We start from the raw sequence: 18,167 nt of genomic DNA, 5'->3' as shown, positions 1-18,167 counted from the left end.
ATTTCTTCCATAGGCTGCTGGTGCAGTGGACTGATGTATTTCAATCTCCTACCTTCTTCATGACACCATTGGTCATTCTTTTGTGCCAGTAACGTGCTCTCTTTACCTTCCTCTACAAGAAAGTGTCCCTTCAAGAAAAATAAAGAGACAGTGAAATGGGCTGGATAACTGTGGCACTGCTGGGCTGGCTGTCTATCTGGCTGGAGTCCCCCCAAGAGTAATCTGGAAGGCAGCACACTAATGAGAACCGCACTGCCTTCAACATAGATAGGCTTATCCACTGACCTACATGTTACTGGAATGATCATCCATCCATCAAGAGTGTCTGACTTCTGAACTAAGAAAGTTGAAAACATGCAGTAGAGATTTTCAGACATGTTAAGCTCTTGGATGAGATTTTCTTTCTTAGCCTACTTATTTAAGCAGCACATTTGCTTTCAGCATCAGCATGTTACCAAGAGCGTGGCCTGATAGCAGTGAAATTGTTAAAGGCCTAAAAAACCCAACACACTAGCTGTATTTATTCAGAAATTTCAAAATGTGTGGGCATGTGTGAATGGTGGACATGTGACTCTGCAGCCTGGCACTGGTCCGTGTGGCTTCCTCTGTGCAACAGAGAATGAAATAGTCCAGAGGGCAGGCCAGTCACAGATTCCCACTTTATTCTCCCAGTCAGAGCCAGGAAACCACTTCCCTGTCACAACCCCTCTCCTTGTAACTTAAGTGCCTCCTGGGTCAGTGCGGTTTCTATAGAGACTACGGTCAAGGGTAAGATCAGCTTTGCGACCCGTAAAGTCATACACAAAAACACACAGCTGAGCTTGCTTAATTGCTTATGTAGAAATGTATCAATTGATAAAATACTGAAGGCCTGTGCAGAATAAAATGAATGAAAGTAAACTGAAAGAGAGATTGAGATGTCTGTGTGTTTCCAAAAGGTCACTCAGCCCTTTCACAGTGGCCAACTAGCACAAACTGGCCTACTTATAGTTTATCCAGTAGAATGTGTTGGGAACTAATTAGTAGTTTCTAATGTTTCTGTCCTTCAAAAACACCAGTCCCCATGTCTGTCTCGTCTACCCTGGTTGGGTTGGTCAAAGCCCACACAGTGGAGCTCTGTGAGGACATGTGACAGACACAAGTTCAAAAGGATGTAGGCATACAAACATTTAAAATAGGACCAGTAAGTATTGCTGGTGACTATGTTGAGGTCTGTCTGTGCATGTATGTTTGTGTGTGTAAAGGGTGAAACGGAAATGAAAGTGCAGCATTTGACAGTAGCAAGCAGCTCGAGTTATTTATAGCAAATAGTACTTGTCTGGTTGATATGGCAGAATGTGATTAGTGCGGGCTAGCTCTCGCTTTATGAAAGGAGCTTTTGATCCAGATTGCAGTGGACTGTTACAGGATTGCTGGGCCACAGCTGAAGTTTTTTATCGGAGGTTATGGCAACAAAAACAATGCAGGAAAAAAAAGAAACATAACAGCCTGCAGAGCCTGTGGGATACACTTGAATTGCCTCCGTCTGTGAAGGAAAAGGAAAGAAAAAGTCACTTCCTCAATGCAGGGCGGAGTGCCAGTGGGCTATAGGCTAGTTCTCTCACGCTTCCTATAGTGCAGCTTTAACTCTTCTCAAATGGGATCACGTCCTTTACCATGGAGATGGCCTTTATCATTCACTGACCAAAAACCAGTGAAAGTTCAGTTTCTCTGTGCATCCAAGTTAGATTGACACAATAATAACTGTCTTGATGAATACATAATCAGATGTGAAGTTACACAACCTTGAGGCAGCATATTTTACTAGAAGTGTACACCAGAATAAGATACCACACTGCTGTGGAATGCAGCTTTAGGTTTGCAAACAAAACTCTATCTTTATAGGGTTTCCATTTACAGTAATCTTAGACTGCTCTGAGATTTGTCAAATCTCAGAACGTACACTGCTTGCCAACGCAACAGTGCAGCATTAATAAGCACAAGGGTAATTTTACACAGGAGAGATACTAGAAATGCTGACTATTAATTGCAGCCCTATATCAAATAACAGTTCCTAATTATTACTTTATGTAACACACAACTTCTAATACCTCTAAAACACTTGTCAATTTTAGCTGTACTATCCTTAAACTGTTGCCACTGAAGTATTTTTACTCAAATATATACATTTCAATGTTTTCCATCACATATAGGTAGAAAGACAACAGCTGACAAAGATGTGTTTGTGCAGTGAGGTGGAAGGACGGGAACACCTCTATGCTGAAAAGAGTCCCTAATGATGTCTTTCCTCTGGGTGCCTCATTAACAGCATCACATTCGACTCCAGCTGGCACAACAGGAGAACTGCTGCTCCTCAATAATGCAGTGGGATATTGAGTTAAGAGGACAACAGTTCAGCAGCTGACTAATACACACAGAGCCATGTCTCCATGCTCCATACTCTCAAACCTAGCAGTGACAAGCCCAGTTTAGACGCATATCTGTGCCTTCTTTGGTATTTTAGCAATGGTGGCAGTCAACATACATTTCCCCCATAGTACAGCTTGACAACTAAACATAGGAGGCAATCCATGACCACAAAAACTAAGCAACAGGAAACGATGGCTGGAATTACATCTGAAATGGGGAGAAAGACAACCCTGTTGTCATTATCTGCAGTGGGGGTATGCAGCTCAGTGGAACCTGAAGTTCCAGTTTTGCTCTCGCCCTGGTTTTGGTTCTCACCAGCGTTCTTAGGTCTCAGTGGTCTTGCGTGTCTCTAGAAAACAAAACCATGATTGTTTTCTTTGAATTTGTGGTGAAACAGGGATAAGTAATCTGATCTGTGACAAAGACAAAGTGCCTTTTACAGCATCTTCCCAATGTTCTACTCTGGGCAGACTGGTTCTGATAGACTGACCTCCTCATAACAACAAGACTTGCATCTATTTGAAAGTTTAAATATAGCCTACACACATTCCTCTTGATCAGAATGTGTTTAAATAACGCTTTCCAATTCAGCTCTTTGAAAACACAGGACAAAACTGTATTATAGTTGCAGCAAAAGGCCACTGTGCCTCATATATATGTACATGTATTAAACAAGCTGAGGCTCCAGAAAAAACTGGAATATGCAGTTTCTTTATCTTTGTGACAATTGGCAGCTGTTAACACAACAAGCAGATGATAGATTACAGAATACTGCTGTACTTGAGGAGATGCTTGAAAGAAATGAACAAATTCAAATGTAGTCTCAATGAAGCATTCTCAGAGGAACTATCCGTTTCACAATTTCCTACAATACCCAGTATTGACCATACACCGATCGTTTGAAGATGCAGTCCTCCCACACACAATGACATACAGCTACACCCCCGCCTCCACGCCCCCGCCTCCACCACGACTTTATCCACTACGCTACTTGTTTTCAATGCTGACGTTTGTGTTGGAGCAAGTGCAGCTTTGTGTTTGTCTCACAAATGTACAATTGGTACTTCAAATTAAAAAATCTGTTTAATTCCAACTGTTGTCCTAGACGACCTCAAAAACACTTTTAATTACATTCTGCATTGATTCAGTGTGATTTACTGGTTCATTAAAACTATTGACAAAGACCTGAAAGAAGGTTGAACAACTGTTTAATGAAATGCTCTAGAACAGAATGGATGACCAGTAAAGAATGTCAGAAATATAGAAATACAATGTACTTTGATGAAAGCTTTTGCTAACACATTAAAGATAAATGTTGCTCAGTGGTGTTCAAAAGGGCCTGCTGATCTTTAAAGAGGTTAAAGAAGTTGCAGCTGTGCAACTGACTGATAGTATTCTTATCAAGTGAAATGGAGCTTGTACATATTCCAACAAGCCTTTCATTTATCCATCACATCTAATTGAAACCAACCTAAATAGCAATGGGATACACTTTATTTTCTCTTACTTTCTGCAAGCTCAGACTGGCTGACGGTGCGGAGGATTTCAAATATTCTGAATCCAGAGCATCTTTATTTCGATTCCCTTTGAGATGACTATCATAATTACTCTAATGAATAATTCCCACGTTATTTCTTTAGACACGGATGGGCCTCAGGCAGATGAGTGCAGTCTTATTTTCACTTCATTTGCTCAGGCCTTCACAACTCTGAGGTTATAGAGATGTCACTGATCCCCCAGAGAACGACCTAGACTAGGAATAAGGCAGTTCACTTCTAAAGGTTATGTCCCCTCTACCATGCAGCGAGGGGATTAATAAGCATGTTTATCTTCTGACCTTTCGTGCAAGCTGGTAACGGTCTGTCCTGCAGTTCACTAGTATCGAAATGTCACTATGGAGAAAATATGTAGAGCAACCGTGGCGTCTCTACACTGTCTAACCAAGGTAATTTTGGCATAATGCATTGAATAATAAATTGGCATTTAACAAAAAAATAATGTAATATATTTGTTTTTTGTAGTATTTTGAGCACAAATGCTTTGCTCATCTTTGTTTTATATTCTGGATGTTTTCCACACTATGTGAAAAATCTGAGCCCATTACTCAAAACATTACTGATGCATCAATCTATCGTGAAAAGAAGTTAGTTACAGCCTTACTTCAAAACACTTGCAAAACCTGTCCAGTAAGAAAATAAGGCAAAATTAATTTGAACCAAAACCAACTTCAATGAGAAATGTACTTGTTTGTTTCACATAGTGCGAGTGTACAATGTCACCTGATTCTTGCATGACTAACAGTGTGTGAGAGTGCTCACCAAGTGTTGTCATGCAGTCTATTATGATATGCCTCAACAGTGCTGTGTGGTCTAATGAATGGACTAGTGAGTAATCAGATGTAGAACAGCTTAGTTATGAATGAATGAAAGACATTATTTTACTGGAGACAAAAGTCTCTGTTTTCCCAGTGGAATTTTAGAATGTGTTTTGAATGCCTGTATTTGTAATTGTTCATGCTAGTCCTTTATCCAACACCATCAGTGTGGGCTACTCAAAACAAACTCAGGTGGTGCAAATCAAGCCGTGATCTCTCAGATTACTGACGATAGACACATGAAATAGTAAAATGAAACATGTCCTGCGTAATCTCTCCGTTCAGTGGGTTCTCTATTGAAGATTATAATCATACTGTGTTCAAATAATTACAAAACCAACATCTATGTGAATGTAGAGCAACCCATCACCAACAGCCACAGAAAAGGTCATTATGGTAATCAACCTATTAGATTGTTTTGTGTTGTACTGGGTGTGAATCATAGAATAAAGCGGTCATAATGTTATCGTAATGCACTGCCAACAGTATCTCAAGTCTACAACACATTTCATCACCAGCTACATCATCAAATCTGCATAGTTCTTTAAGTAATTGGTATTAAATTGATTTGTATTTATTCAGTGCATTATAAAGTCTTTGCAGAGAATTCACTGTATAGACAACTGAACCAGTGCATCACTGCTCTAAATGTCATTGGGCTGCTGAACAATAAATGCATGTCTCCTCTATCCCATGTTTCATTTTCACGTCAAATATGGTATATACCAAGTTTCATGATCAGAACTACAGACACAACCTTTTAAACGACTACCTAGTTGTGTCTCTGAAAGCCACTTCCTTGCGACATGAAGACAACAATTCTGCTGAGATGTGCAACAGGGTATCCTGTGAGACAAGCTCACCACAGCCGTCAACTGACGTCAACTATCAATGTCACTGTCAATTCAAAGAAAGAAGAAGAAAAAAGGTCAAATTCCAGAAAGCACAATATTTAAAGACGAGCTGATGTTGTGCAGCTGTCTGTCCTGTAGAGGTAGACTACTTTAATGAAATAAGAAAACTAACAAGGAAAGTCTCTTTTAAAACTTTGACGTTTTACCAGCAGGTAATGGTCAAAGTCAAGTACTTTTCCTGTGAGTTGCAGAGAAGCCAACTGAATATATGCAGCATAGTGAAACGTATGCCAGGTACGGCTAATTAAATTATTTGACCTGCTTGGTATTCTATTTGCAACCAGACAAACACTTGTAGTCAGAAAGCCTTGTTTATTGACAAAGAATAGCACATATTAGACTGCTGTGCTCTAAAGGGTGTAGAGCTGCCTTATCGAATGAACTAGCTGCTTTATCAACTGTGAGCTGGCTGTCTTCTGTAGCAAAGCACTCTGCTCATCATTCTGCTTCTTTCCCCCTTTCCCTCGCTCTACACGCATGCCTTTTTCTTCCTCCTTTCTCTTCCAATTTCTCTTATCACTTGATGTCCCATTTCTTGGGATGGTCCCAATATTTTAGGTCTTTAAAAAGGACTCAAAGGCAGCTACAAACACACAACAAAGTCACCTACTTTGAAAACAAAATGTCATGTCTACTGCTGACCTAGAATGGTTTGCATAACTGTTTGCACAAACGTTGCATCATCTAAACTGGCCAACTTTAAAACATTTTGCTGGTGATGCCTGAACTTTCCCCTAAAAAAAAAACAAAAGCGCATAGAAAATGGATTTATGAGTTTGTTAAATTAACTAGCTTCAAGCATACCCGTTTGAAGCCTTAAAACAGTCTGGAAAATCTCTAGATGGTCTTTTAAATTATTTCTTTTGTCGTCACTATGTTGAACCTTTTACAAATTAATACATTTAGGTCTGTTCATAATACACGTCTGAATTTTTGGAGAGCAATTTCTTCCTCATTAAGGCCTAACCAGGGCAAGAAAAGAGAAAGTCCTGCTGGTTATAAATAGTGGTCTGCTCAAAGATCCTTTCTGCCAGTAAGTTCTTAATTAAATATGAGATCCAGTTAAATATGAGCCCCTGAGATTCATTTCTGCAGAGAGGACACTCGAACCATGACATTAGCTCTTATTAACTATGTCGCAATAACTAGGGGCTTTGGAATAGAGTCTATTTTATAATTATCAGGTTCTTCACTAGAGTACATTTGCACATGATGTTTAAACATACAAACTACTCAAGAAAGGCAGACCGTTGCTGGCTTGACGCCACATGAATGCGTTTGCCCAAGAACTAAACAAATATTTACCTACTTAAAAAACGATACACATTTTCAAATCAATGATCATAACAGTACAGTATTCTCTGGTTTCTGGTCCAAACTATAATCTTAATTCAGGAAAAACACAGCAATAAACACAACCCACTGCATTAACGGTACAGCAGCTGCAACCTGCAAAAACAATGGAATGTCTTCCTGTCCTGATGCATATTATTACGACTGAGTAAACTATGATACGGCACAAATAAACAACACCCAGCTGTTTAAATTAAATATTCACAATGACAGCTAGAGAAAAAAAAACAGTTCACCATTGCCTTTGAAATGTTACTGTTGGTTGAAAACAGCATTTAAACTTCAATATTTGCTCTTTCCTGGAATGAAGACAGACTGTCCAAATCCTGCATAAACCTTCCAGTCACAATATTTACCAACTGACACTGCTCTCTCCAAGGATATTATACAAACCATTAATGGAGGGAGTCATTAATGCACAGCTGTGAGTGAGCTGTATATTTCATTAATGCCATGTTATTCAGATTTTTAACATGTTTTTAGTCTAAATTGGATCATGTCAAATAGCATTTTGCTATGGTGCAGCATTTGACAGCCAATAAAAATAAATAAAAATAGCCTTTTACATTGTTGTTCGTGAATGTTCACTGTGCCTGGCAATTGACGCCGCTTTGAGAACCTTATCTATTTGTACAGTAAGATCACTTCAACGTGACACTTTGAATATACAAATTTATGTCATTTACAGCAACAGTTTATTTTGAACCATGACATACTAGAGAAGCAGCAGATTAATGTTTACAGTGAAACAAGTATGCTGATATGAATTTACAGTGCATTCAAGTGCTACAGAGCAATGCAGCTTGTCTCGTTTCCAACTGGTAGAGCTCAAGAGGACCTGGAGGGCTTTCTGCTCATGATCTAGGCTACTCGCACAGATGGCCAAGAACAGAAAAAGCAGAATGGATAGAACATTAGCAAGCCAGACATAAAATATCAGTGATGGTAAATATCTTAGTTTGGCTTTGCAAGGTAATTAGATTAACAATTCTTCTCAAAAGTATTTATTATAACTTGAATAATAAATGGGCATTGTTTTAGACACTAAAAGAAGTTCTTTAAGACCTCTCAGTGATATCTATGTGTGAAAGATGATGCTTCTCCAGTAAACAGAGATACAGGATTACGTATCAGATGCAGTCGCTTGTCTGTTTGTGCGTTTGTCCATGTGAGCGAGAATGACAGAGGGAGCGAGATACTGTTTGCCAAATCTCAATAACCAGGTCAGACACATTCAGGTCAGAGCCATGTATCCATGCAGACAACTGCCACATTTCCCTTGTTAGCCTACTGGAGAATATGGAAATGGATAACATTCCCCTTATGCCTCGTTAAAGTCATAAAGTCTGCTCATTAAATGCAGTTTTAAAAAAACAGTTAACAGTTACAATTCTCAGTCTCAGACATAAGCTCATAAAGTACCACAGCACTTCGATAACCAGAAAGTACTGCAATTAGTTTACAAATTAGCATTTTAAGTGCAAGCTGTGCCAAGAAGAACAAAGAGATGTAGGTCAATATTTAGGTATCTGTATGTGCATAATATTAATATATCTATTCAAAAATAGGCTGGACATGTCAATGTTATTGATAATTTAGGAGAATTTGTTTTTATTAATCTACACAACACAGGAACACAACAAGCCAGCTTAATAGTCCATTTTTCCTGCTGATTTGACAATACACTGAACGGTGCTCTCTGCATCACGTTAAACACAGAGCTGAGTGTGAACTACTGTAATTAACACAGGTGTCATTTTCTTATAGAAGTAACAGCTTGTCTTAATTTAGAAGAAAGAAAATCAATAATGATTACTGAGGCTTTCATCATCTTTGCTTCAGATGACGATGCGTAAAGGTTCACTCGTAATGAGCCTACAGAGAATTATTATCTGAATCTGAAGCTCTGCGGTTTACAGAGCTTTATAGCAGGTAGCACTCATTATTTGTTGTCTGACCACAACTTCACACGCTTTCTCATAGCTTTGTTTTCAGCCTAGCAGGCAGCTGTTTCCTACAAAAAAGGCGCTAAAACCCCACTGCTCAGCAGCAAACAGCCGATACGCAGAGTTAGAGACTAGAGCAAGATATTTCCCTCAGAAGACCTACAACAGAGCCAAAAGTGAGTTGGACTTGCATTCAGCAGGTCGCCATAATGTTTCTCCCCAACAATTGCTTGCTAATAAGTTTGACATTACACTTAAAATCTGGTCAAATGTATACTTGTTTCCACTGCCCTTTGTAGGTTTAATGTGACTAAGCAAAAGTTAGCTACATTGGAACTGTACCTCATCATCCAGAAACTTCTGAGAGTCTAATAATGGCAAAACTGTGTCAGAGCCAAAAGCACTTAAACGTCATCTGAAACTGTGCATGGAATAATCAATTAGATGTTCTGGTAAGATATTCGATCACATGCATAAGGGTGGTTAATTCAATCCGTAGATACGGTCTATCACTAGATACAGCTGTTCTACCGATTCATTCTCTTTAAGAACTACTACTCACTTAGTTTAAGAAAACTGGTCTCTAGCACGAATGCTGGCAACCATGTTTGATACAACAGCGAAAGCTTCCCTTTCATGGAAGCACATTTCAAAATCTCTGGCATATTCTAAAAACACATGATTTTCTATGAATAAGGAATCTTTAAAAGAAAAATCTTGACTGTAACAGCAGTGCCAATGCTGAAAGGTTCTGCACAATGAGACTGGCCTTCAAAGACAAAGCTGTAGCTTCTTAAAAACAGTTAAAGCAGGAATATTACGTCATATTACCAATGACAGATTTTCATCTTCTAAATAATTTGTAATACATAATCATTTAAAATGTTTACTGGATTTTAGTCTAGTGTAGGTGAAAAGAGGACTTGCAATGAGACATGACCTCCTACCCTCTGTAAACTGCTTCTACATGTAAATGAATGGTATTCTGTATCAGTCCTTAAAGTGACAGTCATGTATCGCAGTGCATTCTGTAATTTGGTGCTGATTTATGAAAAAGAAAAAAGACAAAAATAATGCTTGTGGAAATCCGAGACTAGTATGTTGACCTTGGTTTAGAACCAGGTGTCTAATGTAGATTAATGTAAAGCCTGCAGCGGTGTGAAAGTTATACAGACAGAGTGGCTATGAGTTACAGGAAAAGCAAAGTGGTTGAACAAGTAAATGTGGGAATGTTTCACTTCAAAAATCCTTCAGCTTTGAAAGGCAAACCTGTTCCTGTTTACAAAAGGCAAGAAACAAAAGCCGCCTGTCATCCGGTTTTGTTGTCTTCACCATTTGCATCACATGACTTGTGCACACGTAGTGCCCTCGAGACAAACTCCTTTATGGTTTAGGGGGGCCATCTAGACGTCAATGTGTTATCTCGAGTCAATGTTCTGAACACACAGGCCGGATTGAAAAGATTAACTAAGCCAGTTATCAATGACACATTGTGCTAAACCACGCTATGAACGTCCCCACAAATGTGGATAATGCTGTAAAAACCAACACAGGTCTTCACTAGATATCTGTATCATCTTTGATTAAAAAAAAATAGAATCAAAATCATCACAGTCACACCTAAGCAAGAGCTTTCTGAAAGGTCAAAAATGAAGCTTCTGTGTTTTATTTTTTCAGTTGGTGTAGTAGGTGTGTAATCAAACCCCTGAAGGGACTTTTTTGACAAGCTTGTCCTTTTCATCCGAAATGCAGGCCTTCAGGCAGCCTGGACAAGTGTTTCAGTAGCCACAGAAAAGAGTTAGGAGAGCGCATCCTGCTCTGACTTGTGTATGGATCATGCAATATTTTGAAAGTGGGCCTAACAATATCTAAGGGGTGGCTAAAGAGAAGAAAATGTACACACACATACACACACAAACTACCAAAGGTTATAATAGAACAAAAAAAAAAAGGTATCGTTAATTTATTCCAGATCCACTGTAATGTTTTCTTTTGGCAGTGTAAATTTCATATACAGCCTTTTCATTTCAAAAGGTCTTCATACATAATAAAATAATACAAAGAAATGTCTTGCTTTTCTTCTTTTACAACTTTTTGAAAGTTAATTCATGGTGTGTAAATAATTTTCTTTCAAGTTTCATAATCTCCTCTAAAGGCAATATGTTTATCCATGTAAACAATGAAGTGTGAATCTTGTAGCCATTTTCAATTGGCCACCTAACTACATAGGTATTTCAGACCTCATTGACACTAGAATACAATGCCACTAGAATAGAAAGCTTTGACCTTTTTAATATGAAATAGGATGCTGACACAGAGCCAGTTTGGCAGGTGTATCATGTATCTTGGCCCTCATGAGATCAGGGTGGGGCGCTCTTGTTGTTTCTTGTTAGAGTTGGACCAATGTCTGACAAATACATCACTTCCCTGGAAGGAAAACAGTTCATACAGACATGTTTGCTTCTAGAGAAATTTCAATCGAAAACCAAAAACAAACTGCACAACAGATTCAAACTACTGCTCATGTATTTGATGTGTCAACTAACTGCTGAAAATAAAACGACCCGTTTAATGCCACAAAATAACAATTACTGCTTAATGGCTGTGTAACCTGCAGGTTGGAGTTACTGGGCAATAAATGAAGGAATAAATAGTTACAGGAAATTGCATGACATACCTTGTCATTTAGGACTCAAGCGCCTGGATCCCAGTGGATGGCAGATGATAGATCCAACAGCAACAATTTGCTTATCTAATGAAAAAGGTAAGATAAAAGACAACATAAGCACCAAATAAAGCAGTAAGACAATATTTCCATTTGAGAAGCATTTGTAGTTAAAACTAATCAGTAATTGTTGCAGCTCTACTGTACATTGCCCATGGAAGTGATAAACAGATCATCTGTTTAACATCCCGATCTGGTGAACATTATTTTAATGTAAAACAGCCATAGAGTGGCTCAACAACATGACCAGCTCGAAACCTAAAAAGTAATTTGTGATATTGGTGCCAGCGTATTGATGATATAGTATCTAGTCTATGGTATACACTATAATTGTGTCTTGCCATACATATTGTTGTATTGATCAGTTGTGTAATCTCTTGAGTGATTATGGAAAACCAAACTCAACCCAAATAATGGGATTAGATGAAGCTTTTTTTTTTTTCCATGTTCCATGGCACTTGTTAATAAGCAGTCCAATTTAGGTCAAAAGAACCTCTTAATATCTCATCTTGTTAAAGTTATTCTTGTTAAGGGTTGGCTTTAAGGGTTGGCTTGGCAACTGTGGAAGCTAATGTTCAGTGTGTTCAACAAAAAATTTGATTAGTCAGCGAATACTTCAGTAACTACAAAGAGCTGTTGAAAAGAGGCGGAATTTATTAAGTTTAGGATATACTGAAATAGCCACGCTCCTCCTATATGCCTCCTCCTGCCTGAGGACAGTCACACACAAGAAGCAGAGAAGACAGAAACACAAGCTATTTTCATTTTGCTACCAAGGACTGCTAAAGCATCAGTGCAACATGCATCGTAATGTACAGACTAAATGTTCTCATTTTATTGGGATCTGTCCATTTTGTAAAGGTAATCCAACTCAACACCCAGCCTCGAAACGCAAAATAATCGTTGCTTCTCAGGTCAGAGAACAACACAGGAGTATTGTCCGTGCATGCCTGGAAAAGCATTAGCCTTGCCAGCTGATCTGAGACAAACTGATCCAGCTAAGAGATAGGATCATCCCTCCACTATCCTCACCGAGCACAAAAGAGCTATAGAGAAGGAAAAGAGGGAGGGAGAAAAAGAGGCAGGAGAAAGAAAGAGAATTTTTTGACTTATTCATAGGGTCTCCCAATCAGCTGCGAACACGTTGGACTACACTGACACTCATTAGTTTCTGCTCCACTTCCTCTTGGGTGCCTTTATCCTCATCTCATCTATTTGGGATACTGAATCTTGCCAAACAAAAGTTCCCTCCGTCACACACTGGATAAAGCAAGAGAAGAGTCAATTTTCAGGGGTGTAGGCAGCAGGGGGGCGGTGGTGCACTGCAGCTACACCGACTGTCTCTTCTCCTATGCAGCTTCTTGCCTTTCATTCAGACAGCCCCATCACCACTGCAGTCACACTGTGAAACCAAAAGCAGACAGTAAAGGAAATCACCTGCACCTTGTTTACATGAGCTCTATTTGAGGAAGTATTCGGTCCTCTGCACAACAACATTTATGTGCTTCTGCATGAGCCAGTGTGTGCATGCAAATCAATACATATCATTCAAAAAGTACTAGCTATGTTTTTTTTAAAAACACATCTCTTGCTATTCTACTCTAAACTTGCTATTTTTTTATAAAAAAGGAAAAAAGGTCAAAGAAAATGCTTACATATGTATATTCTGGGAGCCTTATGGAGACATTAGATATAAAGTGACCCAGTAGTATAATAACAAGTTTAACTGGCCTTTCCCATCGAACTCAGGAAGGGCAAGGCTTATTTTCACTCTTCATGCATGTCAATCACAGAGATGGAGCCGTGTAGTAGAGCTGCTTGTTTGTTTGGTTTGCTATGGTAATAATGTCATTCTTTTTCATTACTGGGCTAATTGAGTATTAGTAATACCAGTTTCTCTGTTCCTTGTCCTGGCCAGTCTGTTCCTTTGCTCTGCTAATAGACTCTGCAGAGATCACTGTAAACTACAATCTAATTTGGCTTGTTCTCAGACTTCGCTCGAATGCAACGCTGTGATCAAACACAAAGACTCGTATACTCACTGCAGTTAAAAGGTGTGTTCGATTACATCAACACTGATAGGAAATACTCATGAATCAAGAGAACGGACAACTTCAGGTCTTAAGCACGAGTGGTAAACAGATGTAAATACAGATTCTACTAAAACTACAATCTGTCACATGACATCAGAGGCAGGCGATGGTGAATTAGGGTCAGTGGACAAGGTGCGGACCAGCCTGTGCCTGTTCAGCCTGTTTAAACCGCAGCACACTGCCACGACTGAATGCCAAACATGGAGCTTCCTTATGGGCCCAAACCCAACACTTTGCCTGTACACACACACCAGATTTTAGAGCATTTGAATTTTACGGCCAGCTTTCACCAGCAGTGAGCTGTTCACATTTTGAGCTTAAATGCAGGTTGCGTGATCCTTTTACAAGTTAACTGCTCTAAAAACACAATGTGGATGCAAAGACTCAGGCAACACCTGGAGTTAGTCAGAACATGTGTTCACATATTGGGGTAAAACCTATCATAAACCTCACTGGAGGGTCATTCAGCTAATTCTACAGTATGTGGAAGACGCTGTAAATGTAATTTTGTGCAACTGCCAACAATTGCATGACACAAGTAGCAACAACAAACAACAATCTTCTTGAGCAACAATAATAACAGTATGGATCCCTGGATCGTGAACAACACAAAGTGTATCATTTCTACTGGGGTATGTCAGTCTGGGAGCCAAGAATAGATGACAGCCTCAGTGTTTTTTTTGTCTTTGAGGGCGGAAAGGGGAAATTGTGGTGATGTATATGGTAATTTGCATACTGAGCAGGGAATATACATCTGATCACAAGCAGCCACTTAAGATATGCGTGAGGCGCTTGAAGCATTGAAACAAGATTCGAGCTGCAATCTACATCCAGCAACTGGATATAGAGACGTAATCACTTCAAAAACAGGCTAATGTGAATAAAAGAGCCAAAGGTCTGAACAGGCGCCGAGTCTGTTCAGGAGGACGCCGTTTCTCCTTATCTCTCCAGACTACCAGGAAATCCACACTGGGCAACTTGTCTCACAAAACTGGTTATCAACGGTTTCTGTTAACCCTGGCTTCTCCAATCCAGTCAGTGACTGCCATGCTACACACACATCCAGATGGATAGTTTGTGATGAAGTATTGATCTGCAATAAGGTATTCACAGTAATATGATAATATGGATCCAGCATTTAAGCACACCAGAATCAAATGTGAAAAGAAACTGAGTATGCTACAGTACACAATATGTATAAACAACATGGAAACCATATTTGAAAAAGTGCATAATAGTAAATAATAGAAAATGACATAGCCAGATTCTACTTAAAAATAAGCTAAGCCATATTATATATGTAATAAAATATACAATGTGTTAGAAATACTGTATGTGTAACAAAGTATTTCTACCTCTGGAAACACGCTGCCGTCCCAATTTTTTGCTGTTTCCTTACGTTGGGGATACGTGGCAGGGGATTACTGCAACAACCAGCAGATTATACTTTCCTTCAGCATTGACTTTGGATGTCTTGTGTATAACTTGTATAAAATACATGGTGACGTATTGCTGCGCTACCCACTGCAGTGTTAAGCCCAGGCCGCTTATCATGTGTAGACAGCCTGAAGACTGCATCGCCCGGCCTACAGCACATAAAATCAGTTAGGCTATACAGTATGAAGGCAGCTTATAGATATGACGTATCTGCTGCTGATTACAACACACCGTTTCTTACATCTTTATACAACTTTTCCTTTTTTGGTAATTTAAACCCTTTCAAAAGTCTTCCATTACATAACTTATTTTACACAAATGTCTTGTTTTTGTACAAATAGTTCATTTCATTCCCCATGTGTTATGTGAGGGGGGTTTGGAGCTGTTCACAACACGCTCCAATGTGCTGTCTTAACCTGCCAGTAGACACCAAACGAAAGAAGGATTTGGCTTTATGATCATATCTGCTGATAGACAGCGAGACTGAATGAGGTAGAGACAGAGTTTTCTCCTAACTGGGTCACAGAAGCAGGGGAATCATTAGGGAGAAACTGGATGCAAAGACGTATGTTAAAACAGATAGAACCGAATGTCAAATATTATGCACATTTACCTTTTCCCCACAAATACTGAGTCAAAATAGGAACTCACAAAACCTATGGAGCATCCATAGACTGTATAAAAGACCTTCCTTGGCCTTAATAGGCTATTCATTCAATATTGATATCTACATTTACTAATGTACACTACATGCTATTTGTTAGCCCAGCTTTAATAGCCAGTGGGCAACAGACCAAGAAAAAAAAAATCCATAAACATGCGCTTCTATCTGACAGATTTATCAGAAATGAAAAACAAAGTGGTAGTTAAGTGTTGCTGCCGACCTACAGACACTCCTCAGACTGTAAATAAAAATCACCTGCCACAAAGTTTGCTGACAAAATATATGAATCAATGACACCAACAGTAGAAATTGTATTACCATCATCAGAGAAAAAATGATAATATAGTCTCTTTAAGAGCAGAGAGGTTTGGTAGAGAGAGATGTGGCAGTGCTTTTTATACAGCCTGAGCAATGTCAGGGACTGAAACATTGATATAAATTATAAATATCAGCTCAGGACATCCCTAGTCTGAATATAGCTTGTTCCAGATCAAGTTATCTGTGCAGCTTAAGTTACCATGGTGATGTACCCTATGAAGAGTGTGACATTAAAAAGCCCCCTAACCCCATGCAATCAGCATAAAATCTTTGTGGGAGCTTGAGTAACGATTACCTTCATACAAGACGAAAGAAGACCTGTACACTACTATCTCGTTCCCAGTTCCTCCTTTATTCGACATGGGCATGGACAAACTCGTTCCTCAAATAGTTGACTAATCCCATGACCTTGCTTTGTCACATGACGTCAAAACTGTAGTCACTGCCTGCCATCAAATCCCCCATTGTTTAACACTCTGCTCCGTGCTTTCACCTGCTTGATGAAGGAGTAGGACAAGCTCTTCTTGGCTGCCAAACACTTCTATGGCCGGCCTCTCCGGGGATTCAGAAGGATCGTGGAAAAGCCATCGAAAGGCTCAAAGGAAGACATTACGCAGAGAAACTCCTACCGAAACCAGCCAGAGCACATGCATAAACACTGCATTTTACTAATAGCTTAAACAAAGATGTCGCACCAGTTCAAACACTGAAACTGTGTGCAGAGTGGAGCGCTGTAACAGAAGTTGGCTAAAAATGTCAACACCATATTTACCCTGTCTCTGCTGTAGCCAACCGCAATAGATGTGACACACACCAGAAATGGAAGGGGGTGAGCTCCATCTTCCCCTCAGTAACTCCTAGGTAAAAATGGATGACTAAATGAATGAGAAAGATGCCAGTTACCACACAAGGCACAGGAGACTCTTATCTTTAGCCACCACACTGAGGCGATAACGTTTTTAAGGACCATTACACTATAGATGTTTCTAGGGTGTTAAACAACAACGACGAAGCAGCTGAGGCCGATATTAGCAGGGTCCAATTGGACTAGTTTGTCACACTGTTTCCAGGAGAGCACACATGTCCCCAATCCCGTCAATGACTCACTGCTTTTCACATGTTGACAATTTATTTGTGGCGGTGTGTTAATAGAATAGTCAGTATTAAACGATGAATAGATCCTTCCACTTTACTGGAAATGGGAGAACTTACCGACTATTGGTGCCCTTTATCATGTTAAAATCAGTTCTAGGAGTTCATTTGGCCGACAAAACGGTGGAATTCTTTTTTATAAATTAAAAAAAATCATGTCACAAGCTAAAGCCCACAGTTTTAAAACTATTTGGTTTGGCGAATGTTCATATGGGACAAAGTAAGAAAGGCAGTAACCTGAGAGGGTGAAATTAAATAATGTTTGGCTTTCTTGCTTGAGAATTTACCTCTAACAGCGATTAGCATAATGGTGAATTGATTTTCTGCTGGACGAATTATCAATCAATGGACTAATCAAATTAGCTCTATAAAAGGACCATTAGCATAGAAAACTCTCTGAAGCTAGCCCATTAATTGAAGGCGGAGTTAAACACAGCGTGCACCTGCTGCAGGAGGGGAGGGGGCAGGGCTGCTTACACAACAAAAAGTCTCACAACTTGCCAAATTTCTCTTCGTCTTTTAAAAAAAGAGCAACACATCAAATCTTTAATAGGGCAAATCAATTTAAGTGCACAAACTAAAACCAACTTAACATCTATAGGCATGGAAAACAGTGACAACAGTCGTATGGTAAGCTGTTAAAGGCTGAATAAAAGAGAGTGAATTTAGTTTGGGCTGAAACAAAGACATTAAGGTCATGTGGACGGACTAAATGCACCTGCCTGCTACAATAGATACAAAATCTAATGTCTACAAACAAAGTCTAATGTGTTTTTAACATA

General features: G+C 39.3%; 1 protein-coding gene across 4 annotated transcripts in view; it reads right to left on the bottom strand.

Annotated features, from left to right (window-relative positions):
• erbin (erbb2 interacting protein) overlaps positions 1–18,167 on the bottom strand; it is a 49,564-nt gene that overhangs the window by 27,823 nt on the left and 3,574 nt on the right. For 3 of the 4 annotated variants that reach the window (XM_035667510.1, XM_035667509.1, XM_035667506.1), the window contains exon 2: positions 11,674–11,748. The gene's annotated coding sequence lies outside the window, so the exon portion shown is untranslated. Of the gene's footprint in view, positions 1–11,673; positions 11,749–16,726; positions 16,982–18,167 lie in introns of those variants that run through there. The other variant, XM_035667508.1, reaches the window with a different exon arrangement.

Source organism: Morone saxatilis, unplaced genomic scaffold (assembly GCF_004916995.1).
Source record: "Morone saxatilis isolate NCDOM2014 unplaced genomic scaffold, NCSU_SB_2.0 Contig21, whole genome shotgun sequence".
NCBI classification, from domain to species: Eukaryota; Metazoa; Chordata; class Actinopteri; family Moronidae; genus Morone; species Morone saxatilis.
This window is presented reverse-complemented; position numbering and strand designations above follow the sequence as displayed.